General features: G+C 39.0%; 1 pseudogene; it reads right to left on the bottom strand.

Annotated features, from left to right (window-relative positions):
• Window positions 1–9,788: 9,788 nt before the first annotated feature.
• LOC112031159 (leucine-rich repeat receptor protein kinase EMS1-like) lies at window positions 9,789–10,985 on the bottom strand (annotated as a pseudogene).
• Window positions 10,986–11,591: the final 606 nt, after the last annotated feature.

Below are 11,591 nucleotides of genomic sequence, written 5' to 3'. Positions count from 1 at the left end.
TCATCTAATAACATGAAATGTACTTTAAAATAAAACATATGCATTTCACAAAGATAAAACAAAGGTCAACGGACCTTGCAGAATGTAAACATACTGAACGGGCTATGTTCATGAAACCCCATAAACATGACGGGCATTAAAAATTGTTCTACACTTGATACAAAAAAAAAAAAGAAAAAAAAAAAGAAGAGATTAATTAATAAAACTAAGTTATTACAAGTCTTCTACTGCTGTCTCTTTCTCTTCAGCAGGACGGTCCCGAACATCCTTAGCATGGCTGTTCGCAACGGTTTGATCTACAGGAGCTTCACAGACAGGGACGTTCTCGTCAAAAAGAACATCTGTATCTTCAGACTGAACGGGCTGAACAGTTGATGGCTCGGGGCAGTGACGGCGACGGCGGACAAGTCTATATTCGGGTATAATGCCTTCACCTGACGGAGGGCATCGTCAACCCGTCATTATAAACCAGACTCAGTTCCGAAATAAGGGCGTCGGAGTCACGGTACTCGCTTATCGCATCCTCCTTCGCCTGACGGACCTCATCGTCTTTCTCCACCAAGGCTTTCTTCAGACGGTCCATCAGCTGGATACATTCGTCCCGGGCCGTCTCGCCATCTTAAGCTTTTTCTCCTGGACTACCTTCCAGGCCTTGAGATCAAGCAGCTTCTTCTCCATCGCCTTGGCTTTCTCATGAACCCGGCCAATGGTCGTCTCATGGTTGAGACACCGTCCATCATGCCTTTCATCATGATCATAGCCTGAAGGACAACAAAATGCATAAGTAAAATATTTAAGGGCAGCAAGTGGTGAACGGATGGATCGAAAGACGACGGAAGAATTACCTGAGCAATGTTGAAGAGCCCGTCTCCCCCATCGCCTCCGTCGAGTGATTCCCAAATCCTCGTAGTCGTCGGTGGTAATAATGGACGACAGCCTCGAGGGCATACTTGGAGTCCTCACGAAGCAGGACGGGTGGCTTCTTCTGGCTGCCAGACGGACCCGTCATTAGGCCCTTACCCGCACCATGTTTGATCGGAGTGACCGACTTATTCCCCCCAGCCATCAAGCCGACGACTGGCTCCAAGGGAATCTTAGGCTGTTTTGGCGCACGGTCACCCTTCACGGGCAGTTTCCTCTTCAGACTCTGCTTGCTGGAGCCCGTCTCCATGGGGTCCGTTCCAGCCTCTTTGTTCTTTGCAGCCTGAAGTCTTATAGCTACTCGCCTCTTTGCATCCTCCATCTCTAAAAGAGGTAGACGGATTAAGAAATAATAATAATAATGACGATAAAAATAGGTAATAGGGGCAACGGACTTACGTAGACGAATCTGCTTCTCGCACTTTAGTGCCGTCGAGGTTGGTTCGGGCCCATCACAATACCAATGGATGGTGTTGAGGTTGACGAGCTTGGCCCAAGTCTACTCCTGGGCTTTGTCTTTGCAAAAATTTTCTCAAGGAAGCTGAATTCCTCGAGGGTAATCTGGGACGCCGTCGAACTGCGTCAAAGAGACGGACGTTAAAAACATAATAAAAATTAGTTAAACTGCACGGAGTCATTTACGACAGGCCATACCAGATGGGTTTAAAACGCCCCAAACTGTGTCAACGGGCATGAAGTTCGTCTCCCCTGGATGACACATCCAATTATCTCCTTCAATGAAAAAGTAGCGCTCTTCCAGTCTCTATTTGAGTCTGGGGTTTCAAAAATAACTTTCAAGACGGGGCTCTAGGGAAAGCTATACATGCCCCTCGACTTATCTATCTCATCCGGATGGTAGCAGTGGAGGAACTCCTTTATCGTAAGCCTTCTCGCACCGTCCGACATGGCTCCGTACAGAACCTCCATCGCGATGAAAACCCTCCAAGCATTAGGAGACACCTGGCTGACGGATATACCTAGGTATTTTAAAAGTTCGCGATGCAACGAATTTAATGGAAATCTCAGGCCGACCTTAAGCACTTGTTCGTACACACCTACTCCGTCAACTCCTTCGTAATAACATTTTTCTGACACATAGGGTAGACGGAGTGGGATGTGGTCTGGGATTTGGTAACGGCCCTAAGGGTATTAAGGTGGGGTTCTTTGATAGTGGATGTGAAGGCGTGTACCGTCCACTCTGGAAGCATGATGAACTCCCTAAGTCCATCAGCTCTACGACGGATCTAACTATCGGCTCTTCGTCGTCAGCTGAACCCTCTTGTATTTCGATCATCTCCAGGCCCTTATTTGTTAGGACGAGGAGGATGAGGACGGACTACTCTCCTCGCTCGGGGCATCGTGGTCTTTGGGACCTAACGGGTATACCTCTTCGTAGTCCGCCCCGTCACGGACGACCGACTGATTACTCGACGCACTAGAATGGCCTACAGGTAATGACAAAACCTAAGACTCTGACGGGTTTGGAAAGAACGACGGGCGCATAAAGTCTAAAAAAGAGATAAAAAAAAAAGAATTAAAATTAAAGAGGACGGATAGGAGACTATTTACCAAAAGTTCGGAGTAAGCAAGATGTTGCAGACGACGGTATGGGAGTGAACGGACTATTCTCTGACAGATGTGACGGACTCGCTCTGACAATTTTTTCCAGCAACAAGTGGAAAAATGAGGGGCGGAGGGGTCGATATTTATAAAGGATATGCACGGAAGACAAAGCGACACCTCGTTCCAAAACAATGACCATTGACAGGATGACACTTGGCACAGCTCATAAATGTGTTAACTCCTGATCTGACAATGAACGGAGGTAAGTTCACGGATCTAGGTGTCATGAAAACATGATCGAGGTTTTAAAACCGTCACCCCATTGGTCCGTTCTCTTGTCTATGACGGACCCATCGGGTGAAGGGGCAACTGAAATGGAGAAAATACGCGCTAGGATGCTAGAGTGAATGTACGGGCTAACTATAGTCCGCGAACTAAAGAAGAGACGAGCCCGTTATTTACACAAGGCCTTACGTGGACGGACCTGATGTGGACGGAGGGAAGGAAGATGGGCTGGTCGGCCATGGGCCTGTTGGACCCCTTAGTGGGAATACTTTGGCCCATTCTCGTAAAGCCCTAAACAGAGTCCTTGCGCAACTTGGATTCTAGAATTTTCATGTATTGGTGAAGATCTTCCCTATAAGAAGAAGATCTGTCCACCACGTTTCGGACTCTAAAAAAGATGATTTCTACAAGGAAAAGACTTGGATGCCAAGTCTAAGAGGAAAAACTTTCGACTACTATAAAAGCTCCAATACTCTCACCAATAAAGTACGCATTATCTACCCTCTCTAGCACTCTAGAGTTGTGAGAATACTTTCTGACTTAACCTTCGGAGGGTATTTGGCCGGCACCACACCGGTGCCCTTTGATAGGTTTTCTTTTTGTATTGCGTAGGTTTACGTTCGAGCGCGAAGGCATCGTGACTCACTAGTGAATTTCTTAGCTTCATCATCAAGAATAACAAGTACTTTTTTCCCTTTGTGTTTGGTTTATGAAAATGTAGGGGAAAAGACGGGAAAATTGGTTGGGTGGGTATCGAGTGCATGTGTAACTGTGTATTGGCCTAGGTACAGAGAGTCATAGATGCCAAAGGAAGAGAGAGAGAGAGAGAGAGAGAGAGAGAGAGAGAGAGAGAGAAGGAGACGAAGAGAGTGAGAGAGTTAATTTGGGGAGAGGAGGATGGAGATAAGTTTGGATGGTAGGATCTCTTAGTTTTAATTTGGGTTTTTTTTTAATATGATGTGGCAATCCAATTAGCAGTTGATATGGCATGGAAAAAAAAAATTATTGTTTTGCTTGACACATCAACAAATTTTTCTACCCTCAATCAGCTGCCACCTGCCAACTTATTTACTTGTATCAGATTCTTACATGTTGGTAGAAATGGAAATTCTGTAACTCATAATCTAGCTAGATATGCACGTCATATCACTAGTTTTTCCGTCTGGATGGAGGATGTTCCATTCTAAACTCTTGCAGCGTATAACGCTAATTTACCTATTTCTTAATAATATTCAAAAAAAAAATTCTCCAAAAAAAAAAACTTTTTCTATTCAAAAGATAACGGCAGAGACTAAATTGACTTAACATTGAAAATATTATTAGGGACCAAACTGACTAAATTAAAAAGTTAGGGACTAAATTGAAACATGGTATAAAGGATATAGACCAACTTTGTAATTTACCCAAAAATAAAATTAAAAATAGTTACTTTTTAGGACATTTTTAGAAATTCATTGTAAAAACTGTAATAACAAAGCAATGATATATTAGGAATGAATTTAGTGAACCAAACGTAGTAATACTATATTGCTGTAATGTGATTTAATCAATCAATCCAAGATTACAAGAATCAAACATCACACGTAGGGATGGCAATTTAAATCCGACCCGCGGATACCCGGCCCGGCCCGACCCTAATGGGCAGGATTTTACCCGGCCCGATAAAGAATAGGGTCGGGTATGGGTTTTTAAAAAAAAACCCGAAGCGGGTCCAGATCGGGTCCGGGTTTTATCAAAAAAACCCGGACCCGACCCGAAACCCGGCCCGGATATAACCCGGCTACCATGAAATTACTAAAACCCCCCCTTATATATATATATATATATATCATTGTAAACCCTAAGTCATTAACCCAATCCCCAGCCGCCTCTCATAGTCTCATTCCCATTTCAATTCACGCCTCACCCTCACCCTCACCTTCAATCTCTCTGCCACTCACGCAGCCACGCACAAGAGCACGCAGCCATGCCTCGGCCTCACTTTGACTGTCACTCACACAGTCACTCACTCACTCTCAAGCACGCAGTCACTCCTCGGCCAAGCTCACAGAAAAGCAATGTGTTTCATACTTCTTAGCTAAGGATCCCAATAAAAAGAAGTTTCTGTCTCGAAATTTCTCGAAGTTTCATACTCCTTTCAATACTACTCGTCTTGCAAATATAAAACTCTATAAGCATTGAGTTTCAAAGTGAATCATTGATGGTGTTCTTTAAATCTTGTTGATGTTGACTAGCTTTCTTCATCTATTGGTCAGATTTTTACTTTTCTGGGGTTTTCAGCTTCTGGGTTTTTTTTAGACCGGTTGATTGTTTATTGGATGACCCAGTTTTGTGCTTCATGTTTAATTTTCATATGAATCTTTATTTGGTCTTGAAGTAAGGCCAGGACCATAGGATCTTATTAGTTATCAACTGGGAAATGAGAACTGTATCTGTATATGTGTCACTGTTCTTGAATTCTTGTGACAATGATAAGTGAAAGTAAGCACAAAGATTCGATGCAGATACAATAAATATGTTAGTAGGAATTTGCAATTTAGCTGCTTTTGTAATTTCTTAGCCTTTTTAATTTGTTGGTTTGTGGAGGATAAGACATTTTGTAATGGTGATTTCTGGACTCATGAACAAAAGGGGTCATCCCATATTTGACTTATTATTATTATTATTATTTTTTGGCCTTTTGGTTTTGTGTAATTGTCTTAGGAGATAGGCTATTATGAAAGTTCACAGAGCCAAAAAAAAAAAAAAAAAAAAAACTAAATTGGAAATGTATTAGAGCCTAGACTTAACCAAAAATAGCATACAACATTTGATTGGGCTTCAAAAAAAATTTTTTTTGGTTGGGCCAGATTTGGGCCAAGCGGCTAAACGGGCCGGCCACGGGCGGGGGCGGGTCTGGGCCCGGAAAAAAAAAATCCGATTAATAATCGGGTTGGGTTCGGGTCACGGGTCCAGGCCCGCGGGTCGGGTCCGGGTATGCAAAAACCCGGCCCGAACCCGACCCGTTGCCATTCCTAATCACACGCTTAAGTTTTTGCCATCCATACTGTTTTGCTTTCCACGAAAAAAAAAAAAAAAAAAAAAAAAAAAAAATTCTAGTTTGACCTCAAAATGTCATAGGATGTATCTTTGTTTTTTCCTAGCTACATCTTCAAGCATAATAGAAACCTGTCCAAAACAAGATTAGAAATTTCATATGGAGAGCCATCTGAAACTCCATACCTGTGAAAACTAATCTGGTGAAGAAGAAAGTTTTAATTGATGACTTTTGTGATCACTGCCATCATGATCCAAAGGATGTACTCCATGCTCTTTGGCAACAGGGGCGGCGCCAAAGCAAATTCAGGGAGTTCAAATGAACCCCCTGACTTCAAAATAAAAAGCTATATATATATATATATATATTAGTTTAATACTTTAATTTATTTTTAAAAATATTTTTTTTTGCACACTCTGACTTAAATTTTACACATCTTTATTACGAGTATTTTCAACTTTAGGAATAAAGAGTAAGTTTTTTTTTTTTAATTTATTTTTTTTTTTTGAGAAACCGAATAAAGAGTAAGTGTTTGTGAATTGTAAGTGTAATTTTTTTTTTTTATAATTTATATTATATGTGTGTGAGTGTGTTTAATATTAATTGTGTACATTACTTTTGTTATAATGTTACGTATTTATGTAAATTATGATGTGTGTGGATGTTTGTTGTATTACAATATAAATATAATATAACTTGATATAATTTAATAATTAAGAAATAGAGGGTTTTTTTTTTTTTTTTTGACATGTGTGTGTATTGTTATCATATTATAATAACTTTTTGTAATAAAGTTAGTAAAATTCAAGAAAAAAATTGTAAAGTTAATGATTGTTCAAGTGTTACCATCGCACACCCTTAGTGCGATGGTCACTTCACAAGAATAAGTGCTTGTGGAGTGTAGAGAGAAAGGGCCAGGATTCAAGTCTCTAAGAGGGAGTTTCGCACACATATACACTTAGATTAGGCTATAGTAGAATTTTTGTCTTGTATAAAAAAAAATGATTATTCAAGCATTTAATTGGTTAAGTAGACTTGTCTCAAAAAAAAAAAAAAAGGTTAAGTAGACACGTAGTGTATAATTTATGTATGAATAAGTATGATTGTGTGCGTTAATAATTAATACAGAGCCAATGAGTTGAAATTAGTCATTTAGTCTAAAATATTTTTATGAAAACAGAGTCAAATAGATAATAACAACTGTATAAAGATAAAAATGTTAGACAAACTTAACAAAATAAAATAATTATAGACTCATAGCTACCCACATTTGCAATAGATATTCATAATGAACTATCATTTAATATTCAAAATTTTAAAACTTGTAGAATAAAATTGTAAAACTTTATGTATTATTATTATTTTTTTTCGATAATTCAATATATTCAAGTTCTCTTTTTATTAAAATTTTGTAGTGACCCCCCTAAACAAAATTCCTGGAGTTGCCACTATTTGGCAATGCCCTTTTTTGGATCCTGTTTGGAGTTCAAATCCTTGCTGGTTTTTTCGGGCTTCATCTTAGTTTTCAAGTTTTGTGGATTTAATACAATATCTGAATAAGGAAAGCCTGAACTTAGAGCTGTTTGCACAAATCTCATGGACTATTTGGATCCGCAGAAACCAATTGAGGACTAGCACCAAACCGTTTCCTATGGAACAAGTAATGCCTGATGCTCTTGCTGCACTTTCAGCCTTCATTCGTGCAATCCCCCCAAAGCCTCCAGATTGTGAGACACGACCTACCCAACACATCAAATGGAAGCCCCCTAATCTTAATTGCCTCAAAGTGAACTTGATGGGGCTATTTTTAGAGAGGAAAATACGGCTGGAGTTGGAGTAATTATTCGTGATGAGAAGGGTCAAATTATAGCTTCTATGGCTGAAAAAGTACCACTTCCCAATTCCGTTGCTACTCTTGAAGCAGTAGCAGTTATCAAGGCTCTCAATTTTTCTGCTGAATTAGGCATCTCATCTGTTGTGGTGGAGGGAGATTTAGAGATTGTGATTAAGGCTTTGCTCAACGATGACATTTCATTTGCAGATCACGGACACCTAGTGGAAGAAGCAAAACTTCTATCTACATTATTTTCTTTTTGTAGGTTCTCTCATGTTAAAAGGCAAGGCAATTCTGCCGCTCATCATTTAGCTAGACATGTTAGCTCTCAATTTGTGTGAATGGAGGATGTTCCCCCCAACTTTTAGCTGTAACTTTAGCCGACATGGCTAGTATTTATTAAATTTTACAGCTCCGCTTTCTCAACAATAAATAAATAAATAAATAAATAAATAAGGGGATAACAGATCTCTTTATCTGATTCCCCTGAAAATTCCAACAATACTATTCCATTCCAAATAATATTAAATTGGGTATAGGTAATTATGTTCATGATAAGTTTCTTTATTTTTTCCTAGTTGCATCTTCAAGCATAATAGATAACCTTTCCAAACATAATATAAATAAATAAGGGGATAACGGATCTCTTTATCTGATTCCCCTGAAAATTCCAACAATACTATTCCATTCCAAATAGTATTAAATTGGGTATAGGTAATCATGTTCATGATAAGTTTTTTAAGTTGTGTAGGGACATGGAAGAACTCTAATGTATCCTGAATAAATTCCCACTCCAAACGATTATGCGTGCATTTGCGTATAGATGTTTCTGCGTTTGCGTGCATTTGTATTTTTTTTGCTAGTCCCATGGCACTGTTCATGAACTAGCCAACACTTGAAAAATGCTTGAACAGTGTTTTTCCTTTAAAAAAATATTTTGCTACAGTATTTTCAGTAATAAATTTTCAATTTTCAGCAAAATAAGCAGTATCTAAACAGACTTTATGTCTTATCGAGATCTAATTTTATTGCTAAATGGCCAACCGTTCCTTTCTTCCTTCTCAAAGACCTAATGAACTCTTGGACTAGTATAATATCATCACTCGTGTAACAAAGAATGAATTTTTTTAGCAATTCCCTTTCTTAAAAGATCAATTGCAACACCTCTAAGCGAAAAGGATAATGTAATTTTGGCTTTAAACAAACCCATGAATTCTTACAATATTTCGAGGACTTGGCTTATGTTTTGTCCATTACTAATAGCCTTGCTTTAAGAATAACACTGAGGTTGCATTTGCAACGAGTTTGGAAGAATGCATTTTCTAGAATGTATTATGACAAAATGTTTTTTTTTTTTTCTAAACTGTGTTTGGCATTATGCTTAAACTTTTACTAAAATGTAATTATGTTGAATGAAATTGCACTTGGTTTGGAGAAATGTAGAGTGCATTTTATTAGATTAAACCAATTTTTCTTAGGATAACTGTAGTTGCACACATATAAATTGACATATATTAAATAAGTGTCCTCCATTACATAATATCTCAAAAAAAAAAAAAATTCAATTATGAATATCTACTTAAATACTAACACACAAATACACTCACCATTACTAATAAGAATAATAGAAACAAAATAAATAATGCCAACGAAAATTTTCAAATTCCTTAAATTTTTATATAACTTCTTTTCTATTTGAAAAATGTTAGAGTTACAAACTGTTTTATAATATTTTTTACAAATTACTGATGTAACGAGTAGTTATTAGTAAGTAAAAAAGTGATATAAGTAGTGGGTCTAGATGAAAACCAGTAAGAATTTGTTATTTGAACATTTTGTAAAAATGTTGTAAAAAAGTTTGTAAATCATTACTCAGGAATATATTTAGTAGAACCAGGAAAGTGATAGAGATGATAGGGATTCGGGGAGAGATGGTTTTGGTGTTTTGTAGGTTCTAAAATAACAATTTGGGGTTTTATGCCCCAAATGCTAGTGCTAAGGAAAAAGGGTTTATTTGGGTGCGTTAAAAAGTTTAAAAGAGGGATAATAATAATTAAAAAAAAAAAAAAGATTGTAGAGAAAGAATGGAAAGAGTAATGCTATATTTACATTCCTGTCATGATGTGAGCTCATCCCACAAAAAAGTTGATTAACTTCGCCCATTCCAAATAATCTAGAAATTGCACGCAGGAATTCGATTTAGCCATTGAACAACCTCAGGCATAGTTGGCCTGCATCTTCGTATCTCACTAGTACACATACCAGCAATTTCAAAATACTCTTTTGACTTGGACTTGTATGAGGCCGTCCTCCCTCGAAATATAGGCATCCACCATTTCCATATGCTGATTTTTGAACAGCATATTCCTGGCCCATTCGACTAACCCAACCTCTTTCCCATCCAAAAAGTTGGGCAAATTGGGACGCTTTCCACTAGCAATCTCGAACATTAAGATCCCAAAACTGTAAACATCAGCCTCGAGTGTGGGTACAGTGAGGCCGTCCTTGTACTCGGGGGGCTTGTAACTGTAACCCATTGTGCCTGTAGATTGGCTTTGGCTGGACGCATCAGAAGTGGAGGCGTCGATCCTCCTTGCGAGACCAAAATCAGAAATGTGAGCCTGAAAATTGGAATCCAAGAGCACATTGCTGGACTTAATATCCTGATGAGCAATGGGTTTGTCCAAACCATGCAGAAAAGAGAGACCATTAGCCACACCCCTCACAATCTGAATCCGGGTCCCCCAAGATAACGTAGCCGCGTCCTGTTTCTCTCCCTCCTGCAGGTGCAACCACTGGTCCAAACTGCCATTCTGAATAAACTCGTATATGAGGAGCCTGTTGGAGTCGGTCATGCAATAGCCTAGAATCTTAACGATGTTTGGGTGATGGAGCATACCCAGGGTCACCATCTCAGCCCAAAACTCTTGAGAGCCTTTGAAAGCGTCTGGGTCGAGTCTCTTGATGGCCACGGTGACTCGGTTGGAGAGCTGGGCCTTGTAGATGAGGCCGAATCTGCCACCGCCAATGATAAAGTCACTGGAGAAGTTTTTGGTGGCCCTCCTCAGCTTGGTCATGGAGATTTGGAGAGTGGGATCGAAGGAAGCGCTATTATTGACGGTAATGGTGGAGAATAGCTCGGTTGTAGTTGTAGTCGTAGACACGGGGTTTTGGACTTTTTGGGGTTTCTTGCGTTTTCCACACAGGATGACCAAGAAAGCAAAGAACATGGTTACGATCGAGGAAGAAGCATGCAGTGACTGCAGCAACCAACGACTGCTAGAACGGAAGACTACTATGTTATGTTATCGTTAAGAACATAAATATATAACATAACATAGTAGTCTTGGCAATCTTGCAGACATATATCATAGGAATAATGAATTCAAACACTTTATATAGAAAGAATTACGAATTCACCACATATATTCCTTGTGAAAACTTCACACTGTATCCACGTAAGATTTGTTCTAGAATCTATTTTTTCCGTAACTCAAATATGGGATTATAAGTATTAGCAGCAATAAAGCTATATAACTATTTTAGTTTCACCAAAATACAAAAATGCATGTTGCAGTAATTGTGTGTCATAGGTAAAAAATTTTATTTTATTGCAAGAAACTAAAAAATAATAATAATATTTTATTAACTTCTCTCTCTTCTCTCATTAAACAAATATTTTCTTCTCTCTCTCTCTCTCTCTCTCTCGTGCCTCCCTCATCCCTCAGATCGCTAGCCAGCTTGCCTATTGCCGAGACCCATCTAACCCACCTACCCACCGAAAAGTCGTTCAAAAAAGACACACCAAACTGCCAATTTCATTTTTTGTCGCCGTATCGGGTTCGTAATTAACCGAAATAGCCATAGCCTGCGTGAAGCTCAATGCGGCGTCATCTCTGTGGATCGAACAACAGCGAAGAACTCGTCCGAATCGCTGTGAGTACTATTATA

Source organism: Quercus suber, unplaced genomic scaffold (genome assembly GCF_002906115.3).
Source record: "Quercus suber isolate HL8 unplaced genomic scaffold, Cork oak 2.0 scaffold_263, whole genome shotgun sequence".
NCBI lineage: Eukaryota > Viridiplantae > Streptophyta > Magnoliopsida > Fagales > Fagaceae > Quercus > Quercus suber.
The sequence above is the reverse complement of the archived record's forward strand: the minus strand, read 5'-3'. Positions and strand labels throughout refer to the sequence as shown.